At 42.9% G+C, this 13666-nt stretch overlaps 1 long non-coding RNA gene across 1 annotated transcript in view; it reads left to right on the top strand.

The window, feature by feature from the left end:
• The window catches only part of LOC137220795 (uncharacterized), a 43854-nt gene that overhangs the window by 16229 nt on the left and 13959 nt on the right, over positions 1-13666 (top strand). The window contains exon 3 of the long non-coding RNA XR_010941799.1: positions 2847-3072. This is a non-coding gene — a long non-coding RNA (uncharacterized lncRNA). The remainder of the gene's footprint in view (positions 1-2846; positions 3073-13666) is intronic.

Below are 13666 nucleotides of genomic sequence, written 5' to 3'. Positions count from 1 at the left end.
TGTGTGGGATGTATAAGGGTAAGGGCGATGAAAGGGGAGAACTGGGGTCGCAGAAGTTATTGACTGGAAGGGGAGGGCAGGAACAGGGTCCTAAAAGTCCAGGTCATCCTGGAGGCTGCCCTAAGATGATGGTGGTACCTGGCCTGGCAGAAGCCCTATAAGCTAGTCTAAGCTATCGCATGTGCCATGTTAATGTTTTGAAGTATTAACCTCCTTCTGAGCTTTGTTTCTTAGCTCATGCTGCAAAGAGGAAATACCAAACTCCAACGCAGAGCTTCATTCGCACCAGTGAAAGAAACCACCTGAGGGATGGTCAGCATGCAAAGACCATCACTCTAATTCCCAGGGGCAAGATCTACCCATGGCTGACTCTGGGACCTCAGGTCTCTTGGGAAGAGAGACTTGGCTTGGACGTGGCTGGATTGATTGTCACAGGAATGACAGGGGGGACATCTATAACAGCTGAGGGTGTGGGCAAGAATCTTGGCCACCATTGCCTGGACACTAGAAGGAGCCCAAAAGTGACAACATTTAGTAAATGAAAGTGAACAAATGAGTGATGAAATGAAAGTGATCAAATGAGTGATCAACTCTGAAACCCAGTTTCCAAAAAGGCAGGAGAGATTCAAAAAGGAAAAAGCCAGGTTAGGAAGGATTGAGTCAAATCAGTGAGCAACCTCTCTGTCCTCAGGGGAGGCTTGGGCCTCAGCCATGCCTGGGCATGTGAGGACACTGACTCATGGGAAAGACACCGTAATCAGGATCAATGTGATTTTGTGGGGGAGGATATTAGATAAACACTTATAAGATGTTCCTTTGCCTGGACTTTTCTTTCCTCCCACTGTTCACCCTGCGTTATCTGGAGCCCACACCCACTTCCGCTAGTGCAGTCCTTCCCCTGCATCCCCTCAGTCCATCCCCAGAGCAGCCAGCCCACGCCTACCCAGCCTGTCTTCTCTACAGCCACTGCCGGCATAGGTCCCACTCACATTCTTTGAAAAGAGATGACATTTTTTGATTTTCATTCTGGCTACAAATGTAATATATGTTCATGACAGACAATTTGGAAAACTCAGAAAAGTACCAAAAAGAGTACAAAAACCACCCTCAATCCCAAGCTTTCTCTCTTGACACATCATTTTGTGTCTTTTTTGACTCCCTTATATAAAGGGAGATGTGGTTATAAACCACATCTTCCTTTTTTTTTTAGTTGGAACCATGCTTAGAGTCTGGTTTATAAATTTTATAATGGAACGGAAGCTTTCATGAGAGTAGGAACGTTATCTTGTTCATTGCTGTTCAGTAGCACCTGGGAGTCGCTCAATAAATATTTGTCAGAAGAGTGGATTTTACAGCTTGTTTTCACTTAATGCCATGTGACCATTTTCTGGCATTATTGTGTATTCTCTTACGCACTTATTTTTAATGGCTGCATGGTATTTTATCCTATGTGTATATAATAATTTTTAAAATATAACCCACTATTGGTAGATATTGAAGTTGCCTCAAATATTTTATGCTATAGGTAATATCAGGCTGAACATCTTTGACTATTCATATATAGCTATTGCTACACATTACTTTCAGAAGATAGATTCCTAGAAGTGCAATTCGTGGATTGAATGTGCTTACTTAAAACTTCTATACATTTGTCTAATTGCCCTGCCACCCCAAAAGGCTGATCCAAACACACGTCCTCAACCCTTTTCAGTGGAATCTATTACCATGTTTTAAACTTTGATAAATAATAGTAAACATGTACCTTATTTTTACTGAATTTTTCTTTGATTACTTGTGAGATTGGCTAATTTTTATGTTTACAAGCTATTTGTATTTTTTTTCTTTTCTGTATTGCTTAGTCATCTTCTTGCCCCTTATTCTTTTCAGGGTGTGTTTTTTCTAATTGATTTGTAAGAGCTCCTCATATAATAAATGTTTTTGAGTTGCAAAATTTAAAAATTTCATGTAGTATTTTTGTTTAGTGTTTGAGCTTTCTAGTAAATTGATCTATTTCTGTGCCACAGATTTAATTTTTGTGTGATTCAGTATATTATTTATTGTGACATTTATTATTGTGGCAGTATTTTTTTTTTTTTTGGTTGCATCAGGTCTTAGTTGCAGCACACACACTCCTTAGTTGCAGCAGGCAGGCTCCTTAGCCGTGGCGTGTGAACTCTTAGTTGCGGCATGCCTGTGGGATCTAGTTCCCTTAACAGGGATCAAACCCAGGCTCCCTGCTTTGGGAGTGCGGAGTTTTATCCACTGCGCCACCAGGGAAGTCCCTAATTTTTTTTTCTTTATTTTTTTTACTAGTTATCTATTTTATACATATTAGTGTATATATGTCAATACCGATCTCCCAATTCATCCCACCACCACCTGTCCCTAATTTTTAGTATTATTCTACTTTAAAAAATGTCTCAGCCAGTATTGTACATGAACATTCTTACCCATTTTGTTAAGTTTTAAATTTAACAAAAGAGATTAATTAAATGAGATTGCATTAAATGTAAATAAAACTTTGGGGAGAATTGATATCTTTGTAATATTTAGTATTTTAATCCAGGAATATCATTCATCTCTTCATTCATTGGAGCCTTCTTGCTCTTCATCTAGGTCCTGAACATGTCTTGTTTACTCCCATTTTCTATTTTTTTCTTTGTTGCTTTTGTAAAGGAAATATTTCCCTGTATATTTTCTGTTACATTTGTTTTCATATTTAATAAATATTCAATCACCTTACAAACACTCCTGGGTAGTACAAAAGTTTTTAGTTGCTTCTGTTGGAGTTTCTACCCTCTAGGTGCTCACTTTTTGGCTTTCCTCCTTCTCTCTTCCATCTACAGGTGGAGGAAGAACTAAGTTTGAGTACCTCAAACCAGAGGACAGATCAACATGGACTCCTGTCCTCAGAGGAATATGGACGATCTTCCCCCAACGGGATCATTTATGCTTGCCTTGGAAAGATGAGTCTGATCTGGATGCATAGATGTCTAGGGTGAAACAGGACAGACACGGTTTGCCCAGCCAAGGAACCACGGAATCAGGTCTCCTGGGAGGAGCAAAAACCAGGTGAAGCAGAGAGCACGTGGTAGGGAGTTGTGGGTAATACAGCTGGAGGTTCAGTAGAATCTGGTCATGGGCATTTGGAGCTAGCTGGAGGCCCTGAATTCCTGCTCTGGCAGGAGGACCTGCCCTTGAGAAACATGGTGATGGGAATGGGAGAGCCCAAGGAAGAAGAGGAGCTGAATGTGTATATGTTGTTGGGCAGGGTCCGTGGAAGGGGGCCAGAGGGAGCAGAGGTGCCTGGAAGGAGGACCAGTCTGCTAATCTCCTTCTTCCTTCAAGCGCCAATGCCTGCTCTCACCACCTGAGGACATCCTTCCTGAGCCTTTCCAAGGGCATAGTTTAGAGGTCCATCCTCCCCACTCCCATAAGACCCATGCTGACTTTGGCACAAAAAATGCTGCCCCTAGGGCAAATTGTTTCTAATTCTCTGCCTGAACAGGTCCTGTTGGTGTTTACAACTGCTTCATGATTTCTTTTTCATTCTGAAATCCTACAACACCCGACTTGTATTGAGTGTCTCCTGAAAGCCAGATGACTGAGCACATACCAGCATGAGTACTGAGTGGAGGAGGTGGCAGGTGGCAGGCCTCTCTTGGGTGGAGAGGGTGGCCTTGTGGGTTTCAGTCTGATGCTCCCACAGGTGAGCATCACCTCCCTTACTCTTTACCCCACGTTCTCTGGGAATTCACCTTGTGAAACTGTCCTCTCTTCAGTATACGCTTGGGCCCAGCATGTCCATCCTGGGTGATTTACGTTCCATTACCTTTTTCTTGTTTGGGAGCTTTCATTCTACAGATTAAAAAGATTTTTTGGAAATTATTTTGAGTGAGGTTGGAGTTATACAGCACATGTATGCAGGATGAACTGGTATTTTGGTTGGATTCCCTGCTGTGTGTCATCACTGAGAGCTTGTGGTTCCCCCCAGTGTTTCTATGAATGCACAGGATATTCTCTTTCCTTCTCTCTGGGGTATGCCGCCACACAAACCACAATGAGGCTTTAATAGCTTTAGGGATGACAGCAGACTCGGGTTCCTAGGGTTATACTTGTCATCTTTTCCCACTAGAAAGTAGATTGGCTCCTGAATTCAAGTCTCCTCTTCCCAAGAAATTAACTCTTGCTTTTCTTTTTTACATAGGAAATCCTCTATTCCTAATTTTAAGAGATTTTATTGAGAAAAGATGTTGAATTGTTGTGGATTCCTCTTTAATATGACTTTTGCCAATTTTCCTGTTAATACATATAAAGGAAAGAACACGGGCTTGGGAGGTGGATGGCTTTGGACAAATCTCAGGCTAGCTGTGGGATCTTAGGCAAGTTACTTCAGCTCTCTAAACCTCAATATCCTCATCTGCAAAATTAGGTATTTTAGTACAAATGATTGCAAGCAGTAGTAACCTGCCCAAGCCATCTAAAGATTGATTAGAGGTCACTGGGAAGTACCTCATATGCTCCAAATGCAGGAATGCACCTGAGCCTCCAGGGCACCCTGGAATCAGAGATGCAGCCACAGTTGGAAATGCAGGTCACCAGAAGTTCAGAATCTAGCATGGACTGGCTAAAAAAATCTTTCCCTGGGGATTTGTTTTGAGATGCAACATAGTTGAGCCTGAACCCTCTTCTGGTCTTGTTTCTCGCACTGATTTCCCTCACCCCTCACTGGCCCATAGAGAACTCAACAATGAATTTCTCTGTTTCTCATCTCTGCTTCTCTGGGTGTATTTGCTTCATTTTTCATGTTCTCTGCAGATGTGTACTCTCTGCAGAAAAGAATTAAAATTCCAGTTCCAAGTTCCCAGGGAAGAACTAAAATGGGTCCAGCGATTGTTCCAGTTATTGGTCATTTTGACCAATCACTGGTGACCAGGGTACAGAGTCACCTGTGTGAACATGACAGCCCCCATTGTAAAGCTTTGGATGGATTGAAGGTCATAGTGAGAGCAACATTTCCTAAAGAAGCTGCTGCAGAGATAATCCTAGCATCCTTATGTCTTAGAGTTGCTAAGGGTAGAACATGAGCTCATTGTGTAATTACACCTGGATAATGCTCAACAAATCTTTAGGTACTGCCCTGACTGCTTGTTCCATATCAGCCTGGTACACTGGAGATAGATTGTATTTTATGTTAGTGGAAATTCAAGTTACATATTTAATCATCAGTTAACATTTTATTTAGGATGTTTTTGGTGCCCATATTTATATCTGATATTGGCCTATTTTAAAAACGTATTTATTTATTTATTTTTATTTATTTTGGCTGTGCCAGGTCTTAGTTGCAGCACGTGGGATCTTCGTTGCAGCATGCGGGATCTTTAGTTGCGGCATGCAAGTGTGATCTAGTTCCCCGACCAGGGATCAAACCCAGGCCCCCTGCATTGGGAGCAGAGTCTTACCCACTGGACCACCAGGGAAGTCCCTGACCTATCTTTTTTTTTTTTTTAATTTATTATTATTTTTTAATTGAAGTATAGTTGATGTACAATATTATAAAGTAAAATGTGTACAATATAGTAATTCACAATTTTTAAAGTTTATATTCCATTTATAGTTATTATAAAATATTGGCTATATTCCCCATGTTGTACAATATATTCTTATAGCTTATTTTATAGCTAATAGTTTGTACCTCTTAATCCCTTACCCCTGTATTTCCTCCCCATTCCCTCTCCCCACTAGTAACCACTAGTTTGTTCTCTATATCTGTGAGTCTGCTTCTGTTTTGTGATACTCACTATAGACCTATCTATTTTTAATTGTTTAAAAGTTTGATGTCACATCAACTTTTGGAATTCTGTCTATATTTACTTCATAAATTGAATTAGATGACAAATAATGTTTTTATATGGTTTCAAATACTTTATATAATATAGTGATTATTTATGTCTTCAAATTAAATAAAATTCTCCTTAGGGGGTAATGGATAAGCACGTTAGACTGGGAGTCAGAATGTCCGTGTTTTGGTCTTTGTCTTAATTTTCTGTGTGACCTCGAGCAAGTCCCTGCTCCTCCCTGGGCCTCTGTGGGATTAGGGAGGACGGGACAGCTGGCTCAGATGTGTTGAGCTCCCACTTAGGTGGCTCTTCTGGGGAGTCAGCCACAGGTCCTTGGGTTTTTTTTTTTTTGGCAGCCCCCTTCTGCACCTTTCTGGTGCCTTCTAGGAGATTTCTAACCAGTAGTTTTTTCCCCACCTATTTTTTTTAATTGGCATATAATTGCTTTACAATGTTGTATTTGTTTCCACTGTACAACAAAGTGAATCAGCTATATGCATACCTATATCCTCTCCCACTTGGACCTCCCTCCCACCCACCCCCATCCCCATCCCACCCAGCTAGGTCATCACAGAGCACTGAGCTGAGCTCCCTGTGCTGTACAGCAGTTTCCCACTAGCTTTCTCTTTTACACATGGTAGTGTATATATGTCAGTCCTAATCTTTGAAGTGCTTTGTGTTGTGCTCTTGTTTCTCTCCTGGCCCTGAGGGTACCCTCTCAAAGCACTGTTTTTTGTTATCTGTGGGTCTGAGCCCATGTGGGCAGTGTCTTGGGCATTGATTTTTTGGTTCCCTGTAAGAAGCTCTGAGACTGGGAAGCAGCCTGACTCCCTCCAGGAGATGTACCATCCTGTTCTGAAAATTCACTTCTCCTTTGACTTCCCAGCACTGGCCCCTCCTCGAGAGCTCCTCCTTCCACCACCTCTAAAAAGGTCTGCCTCTGTCCACCTCCTACCCTCTATAACATCTTCCTGGGCTGCCCATGGGTCACTCTTAAGGTCCACATGGCCACCTCCAGTCCTGACCATGTGGACTTCTAATGGCCACCAGAGAAGGGGAGGACTGGGGCAGATGCCAAGAGACCACAGGTCAGGATGTGAGAAGTCCAGTAGCACTGACCCTCTACTCACACCTTGTAGTTCATGCCATGTAGGAGGGGACATCATTCTGATTTCTGTCATGATCTTCCCATGACATGCTTCTCCCTCTCAAACATCCCAACCCTTTCTGAACCAAGAGAGAGCTCTGGAAATACTTCTTTTTATAATAGATTTTTTTCTTGTTGCAAAAACGTCTATTCATTGTAGCAAATTTGGTAAATTCAAAGAAAAGAAAAAATAACCCCTTATAATCCGACCACTCGGTGATAATCACTATTAACCTTTCTTCCATTTTTCCCCATGAATGTATAAATGCTTTTAAACATAATTGGAATCATACTGAATATATTGTTTTATAACCTGCATTTTTCAACTGGCCACATGCCACAAACATCTCTCTGTGTCATTGCTCAGTCTTACTGCGTCATCATTTTTTAAAATAATGTATTTTATTTATTTATTATTTTTTAAATTTATTTATTTATTTATTTTTGGCTGCATTGGGTTTTCATTGCTGCACGCGGGCTTTCTCTAGTTGTGGCGAGCGGGGGCTACTCTTCATTGCGGTGCGCGAGCTTCTCATTGCGGTGGCTTCTCTTGTTGTGGAGCACGGGCTCTAGGCGCACAGGCTTCAGTAGTTGTGGCACGCAGGCTCAGTAGTTGTGGCTCACAGGCTCTAGAGCGCAGTGTCAGTAGTTGTGGTTCATGGGCTTAGTTGCTCCGTGGCATGTGGGATCTTCTGGACCAGGGCTCGAAGCCATGTCCCCTGCATTGGCAGGCGGATTCTTGCTTCTGCCTTGTTTCAGCAAGATGGAGCCCACGTGTAGGACTCTCTCCCACTCATTGTTGGCTTTTGAATCAAAGGCTCATGAGGGTTCATCTCACTGGTACAGTCTAAGTCACTTATCTACCTGTTCCTGCAAGGGAGGCTGGAAAAGAAAGTTTTCTGGATTCTACCTTGGGAAGGAGGTACTTACAATGTGTATACAATCAAAATGTCAAAATAAAGGAGAGTGTTCAAAAATGTTGGAGAGCTCAAATAACAGAGGGTCCATCACTATCAGAGAAGCATGGCCCAGATGTCCTAGCTGCAGGAAAACCTGGGCCCAAAGTGGCTGAGTCCATCCTTGACTGGCTCTTAGGGTCACTAGCAGGCTGGACATAGAGTGGACATGAGGCCTTGCAGAACAGAAAGTTGCCACTTGTGATGATAAAGAGGCAGCAGATTTATCACTAGTTAGTCCTGATGCCCAGAAGCCTCTAGATCCGCCCCCACTTGTACCAGTGAACACAGAGAGGGACAAACTTGCTCAGGGCTGCACAGCATGACAACATCAGAGCCAGGACTGGGAGTGCTGTCCTATGCCCCACTTTGATGCCTGGCAAGATTTAAGAGCCCAACTCAAATATTTTCCTCCTCCAGGAGGTCTCCCCTGGGTTGAATGTGTGTTATCACGTTCACCACCCTGGACTGCTGTTACTGCTGCTTCCTATTTGTTTCTCCTGCCTCTGCAGTGCCCAGGAGGGGGCCAGGCACATTATTAGTAAACATGAGCTGAATGAATGAACAAATAAGAGTCTGGAGGCCAGAAGTGCTGTGTGACCTGAGGCAGATACTCTCACCTCTAGACTTCAGTCTCCTGCTCTGTTGAGTGGGATAAGGTTCTCTGCATTCTTTGGGTCAGGCCCTGTGCCAGGGCTGAAAACATGATCAGGATCATGCTTGCCTGCCCTCTCAGAGATGCTGATCTGGGAGGAGATGGCATGAACAGTGCCGACCACTACTGTGGGTGACCTTGCTAAAAAAGAGAAATCCAAGGGTCCTCCAGCCTGGCCTAGGTATCTCTGGGCCCTGGATTCCCTCCTGTTGGGTTCCATGGCTGCCACGCCCATGCAGAGTCACAACTGCCCAGGCTCACAAATGGTGCATAGATGGTTAACCACAGAGCAGGGAGGAGATCTCTGAAGCCCAGGATAGGAAAGAACAAAACCCCTTACCTAGTGATAGGAACAGGCCTAGAGAGGAGAGGTCTTCCTGGTCTTCCTTCCCCATTCCTCAGGGAGGTACCAAGACACGCTCAGTGAAAAAAAAGGAAAATAATAACGTTAAGCTGTAATGTGTCACAGCTTCAGTACAGGTTTTTGAATTAAAATGTTTACAAGTAGCAGAGATAGCTGTAGGAATAGTAACTGGATGCGACATCCTGCAAGAGGCCAGACTAAATGTGTCCCATGACATCACTCTGGAGAGGAGGCTGCCAGGAGTCACACAAGGACCTGGAGCACTTCTGCACCTGAGTGCTGCAGAGGAAGGCTGGGCCTGGGGCTTGAGGCATGGCTCCTGGGCCACTTGCTCTGCAAAGAAATGCTTTGCTGGCCCTCTGACCTAGGAGAAGTTATCTGTCCACTTCTCTAAGATAATCTGATATGGGGACATACCTTCTTTCTGCCCAGCCTTCTGGTTTCCCCTGAGTTTCCTTCTGAGTACCAGAAGGTCTTTAGTTAATCTGCTGCTAGTGGGAGTAAAGGGATGAGATTCTGACAGCCATATGACACTCTCTTGGAGGATCCCAAGCTTGGAGCATGAGAGATTCCAGAGTCCCTGCCAGGCTGTGTCTGAGTTCAGCAGGAGCAGCTCTCCTAGGAGTCCAGGTTCTACGATGGGGAAGAAGGTGGAAGTGCCTATTATAAACACAGGAAGTGTCTCAGAGGTATATACCTGCACACTTGCATCCACAAGGTGTACATAGACAGGCTGGGCACACATAGGTCATATATTGGTACTACAGGCACAGGCCCCTACACAAACTCACATCCTAGCTGCTGAGCTGTGAGCGCACATGCACACAGGGAAGGTGGCCTCTGCTGGGTCTGAAGAGACCTCTGGCCCTTCCACCCTCCACTGCCTGACCTCTGCTCTCTGATTTCCTACCCTTTTCTTCCTGAGTCAGCTAATGCCTGGCCTGGGAGGGCTGCTTATAGACAGGGTTGGGCTGCCTGAGCACTGTCCTCGGTGCTGGAGACCTGGTGGTACATGCATATTTGAGAACAAGAAAGACTATTGGAGGAGGTGACCTTGAAATCCAGGTGTACGTGTCCACTAGAACCCACCAAAATAACTACACTCATTCTCCCAGAAGAATGTGCAACTGGGCTTCCTCCTTTCAATCCCAGACACTGAAACAGAAGGTGTCCAGCTGAAACCAAGTCTGCCTAAAACTGAGTTCCCTTACTGAGTTTATGATGATTTCTCTATCCAAAACTTTATCCCCTTTCTTGTCCCCTCTGATCTTAGTCCTCTGCTAACTGAACAGTAATCAACCAGTCAGATGACTATGATGTCAATAATGTCATTAATGTGCTAAAATTGCTATTATAGATACCATCACTTATGTACAAACACAGATTGTTTCTCCAGGGCAAGATGAGCTAACAGACCCTGAGTCATGGACCACCTGTCAAGAATCATGAATCAGAGGCATCCTGACTCACGAAACTAGGATTAAGAAATGTCACAAGATGATTAATTCCAGCCTCTTTGTTCTTCCCCTTTTAAAAAAAAACCCTAACTCAAAGACCAGGTTGGAGTGGATTTGAGGCTTATCTTCCACTCTCTTGCTTAGCACTGTGCAATAAATGCTGTACTTTCCTTAACCACAACCTGGTGTCAGTAGATTGGTTTTGCTGAGCATTAAGTGAGTAGCCCGGAGTTTAGTTAAGTTACAATTTTTACAACCACGAAAGGACCACCATCCCGTGTAGACATCTCACCCACGGCACGTTGGCCCCTGGCCAGTGGTGCTCTCAGATCCTGTCTAGCAGCTGCCTGAACGCTTCTGTCTCATGGAGAGCCCTGAGGGCTTTCTGCTGACTGGGCATGGTTGGCCGATGGAGCTCTCAGTTATGTGGTGAAAGACACAAGTCACTGGCTTGTTGAGAGGTCTCTGGCAAGTAGCAGAGCTCATGTGTGACAACAGCAGGGTATTCTTCTCTGATGCATTTGCCTTCATCTTTGGCAGGGCATTGGTTGGGATTTTCCCTTTTGAATTAGGGAACTGTGACCCCGAGAGACCACTTTGCATTGGTTGGTTTGTTTGCTTGATATTTTGACAACGCTGGCCGTGAACAGCTAATAATAGGTAATCAGAGCTCTTTTCCATCTTGTAGCCCCCTAGGGTGTATTTTACAGAATTGGGAAATTTTAGTTATGCATCTATGAAAAGAAAAATATTGTATTTTATTGTAACACTGCTTAACTTCAGTACTCCTTAAAATCAGGAGAACAATGGCCCCTAATGGCTCTGTAAATTATAATGCCATTTATCAACTAGAACTGTTTTGTAAAAGGGAAGGAAAATGTGATGAAGTTCCTTATGTGTAGGCTTCTATGCTATTGTATTGCAGTGAGCCTTTGGGAACTTGGCTTTGAGCCTTTCGGAACTGGTTTGACTTATCTCGGTTTGACTTATGTACGTGTGCGAGTGTATATTTGTGTTGAAGCAGGTGCACTATTTTAGTTGGCAGACCCGGGCAACAAAAGTTCAGTTCCTAAAAACAGCCCTTTATGACGCATCCTATGAAATTGGACCACCTTATTTATGGTTCTGTGACTAAAGTCAAATGTATATTGGTAACACCACATGGTCACAATATTCTTTAGGCTCTGGAGAAAAATGACCAAGACAAGGCTCATTTAACAATCCAAAACTGGTTTTGCTGGCTTGATAAAACATCTTTTCAGAACTTTTACCCTAAGGGAACAAGTCCTTCTAGGGGAAAATTGCTTTTCTCTCCCTGTGCCTTTGAGATGTAAATGTTCTAACAGGCTCTCAGGAACTCACCTTTATCTTATCTAGACCATCTCCAATTCTTGAGACTGAAGAAAAAAAGGGAAAAGAGGCCTTTTAAAACTTATTCCAAGTCGTATTTATAACTAGTGAGTTTTATATTGTAATACCTGATTCATTACTAAGTTTTAAAATGAAGCGATGAAATCTCTGGTTGTGTCTCTCTATATGCTTATGTGTGCATTGTAAATATATGTCTTTATATTTGGATGGTCTTACCAAAAAATTTTTTTTAACATTTTTATTGAAGTATAATTGCTTTACAATGGTGTGTTAGTTTCTGCTTTATAACAAAGTGAATCAGCTATATGTATACATATATCCCCATATCTCCTCCTTCTTGTGTCTCCCTCCCACCCTCCCTATCCCAGCCTTCTAGGTGGGCACAAAGCACGGAGCTGATCTCCCTATGCTATGCAGCTGCTATGCAGCTGCTTCCCACTAGCTATCTATTTTACATTTGGTGATGTATATATGTCCATGCCACTCTCTCACTTTGTCCCAGCTTCCCCTTCCCCTTCCCCATGTCCTCAAGTCCTATGTCTGCGTCTTTATTCCTGTCCTGCCCCTAGGTTCTTCAGAACCTTTTTTTTTTTTGGATTCCATATATATATGTTAGCATACGGTATTTGCTTTTCTCTTTCTGGCTTACTTCACTCTGTATGACAGTCTCTAGATCCATCCACCTCACTACAAATAACTCAAATTTCATTTCTTTTTATGGCTGAGTAATATTCCATTGTATATATGTGCCACGTCTTCTTTATGCATTCATCCGATGATGGACACTTAGGTTGTTTCCATCTCCTGGCTATTGTAAATAGAGCTGCAATGAACATTGTGGTACATAACCCTTTCTGAATTATGGTTCTCTCAGAGTATATGCCCAGTAGTGGGATTGCTGGGTCATATGGTGGTTCTATTTTTAGCTTTACAAGGAACCTCCATACTGTTCTCCATAGTAGCTGTATCAATTTACATTCCCACCAATAGTGCAAGAGTGTTCCCTTTTCTCCGCACCCCCCCAGCATTTATTGTTTGTAGATTTTTTGATGATGGCCATTCTGACTGGTGTGAGGTGATACCTCATTTTAGTTTTGATATGCATTTCTCTAATGATTGGTGATGTTGATCAGCCCTTCATGTGTTTGTTGGCAGTCTGTATGCCTTCTTTGGAGAAATGTCTGTTTAGGTCTTCTGCCCATCTTTGGATTGGGTTGTTTGTTTTTTTGATATTGAGCTGCACGAGCTGCTTGTAAATTTTAGAGATTAATCCTTTGTCAGTTGCTTCATTTGCAAATATTTTCTCCCATTCTGAGGGTTGTCTTTTGGTCTTGTTTATGTTTTCCTTTGCTGTGCAAAAGCTTTGACGTTTCATTAGGTCCCATTTTTTTGTTTTTATTTCCATTTCTCTAGGAGGTGGGTCAAAAAGGATCTTGCTGTGATGTATGTCATAGAGTGTTCTGCCTGTGTTTTCCTCTAAGAGTTTGATAGTGCCTGGCCTTACATTTAGGTCTTTAATCCATTTGGAGTTTATTTTTGTGTATGGTGTTAGGGAGTGTTCTAATTCCATTCTTTTACATGTAGCTGTCCAGTTTTCCCAGCACCACTTATTGAAGAGGCTGTCTTTTCTCCATTGTATATTCTTGCCTCCTTTACCAAAGATAAAGTGACCATATGTGTGTGGGTTTATCTCTGGGCTTTCTATCCTGTTCCATTGATCTATATTTCTGTTTATGTGCCAGTACCATATTGTCTTGATTACTGTAGCTTTGTAGTATAGTCTGAAGTCAGGGAGCCTGATTCCTCCAGCTCTGTTTTTCTTTCTCAACATTACTTTGGCTATTCGCGGTCTTTTGTGTTTCCATACAAATTGTGA

Source organism: Pseudorca crassidens, chromosome 3 (assembly GCF_039906515.1).
Source record: "Pseudorca crassidens isolate mPseCra1 chromosome 3, mPseCra1.hap1, whole genome shotgun sequence".
NCBI classification, from domain to species: Eukaryota; Metazoa; Chordata; class Mammalia; order Artiodactyla; family Delphinidae; genus Pseudorca; species Pseudorca crassidens.
The sequence above is the reverse complement of the archived record's forward strand: the minus strand, read 5'-3'. Positions and strand labels throughout refer to the sequence as shown.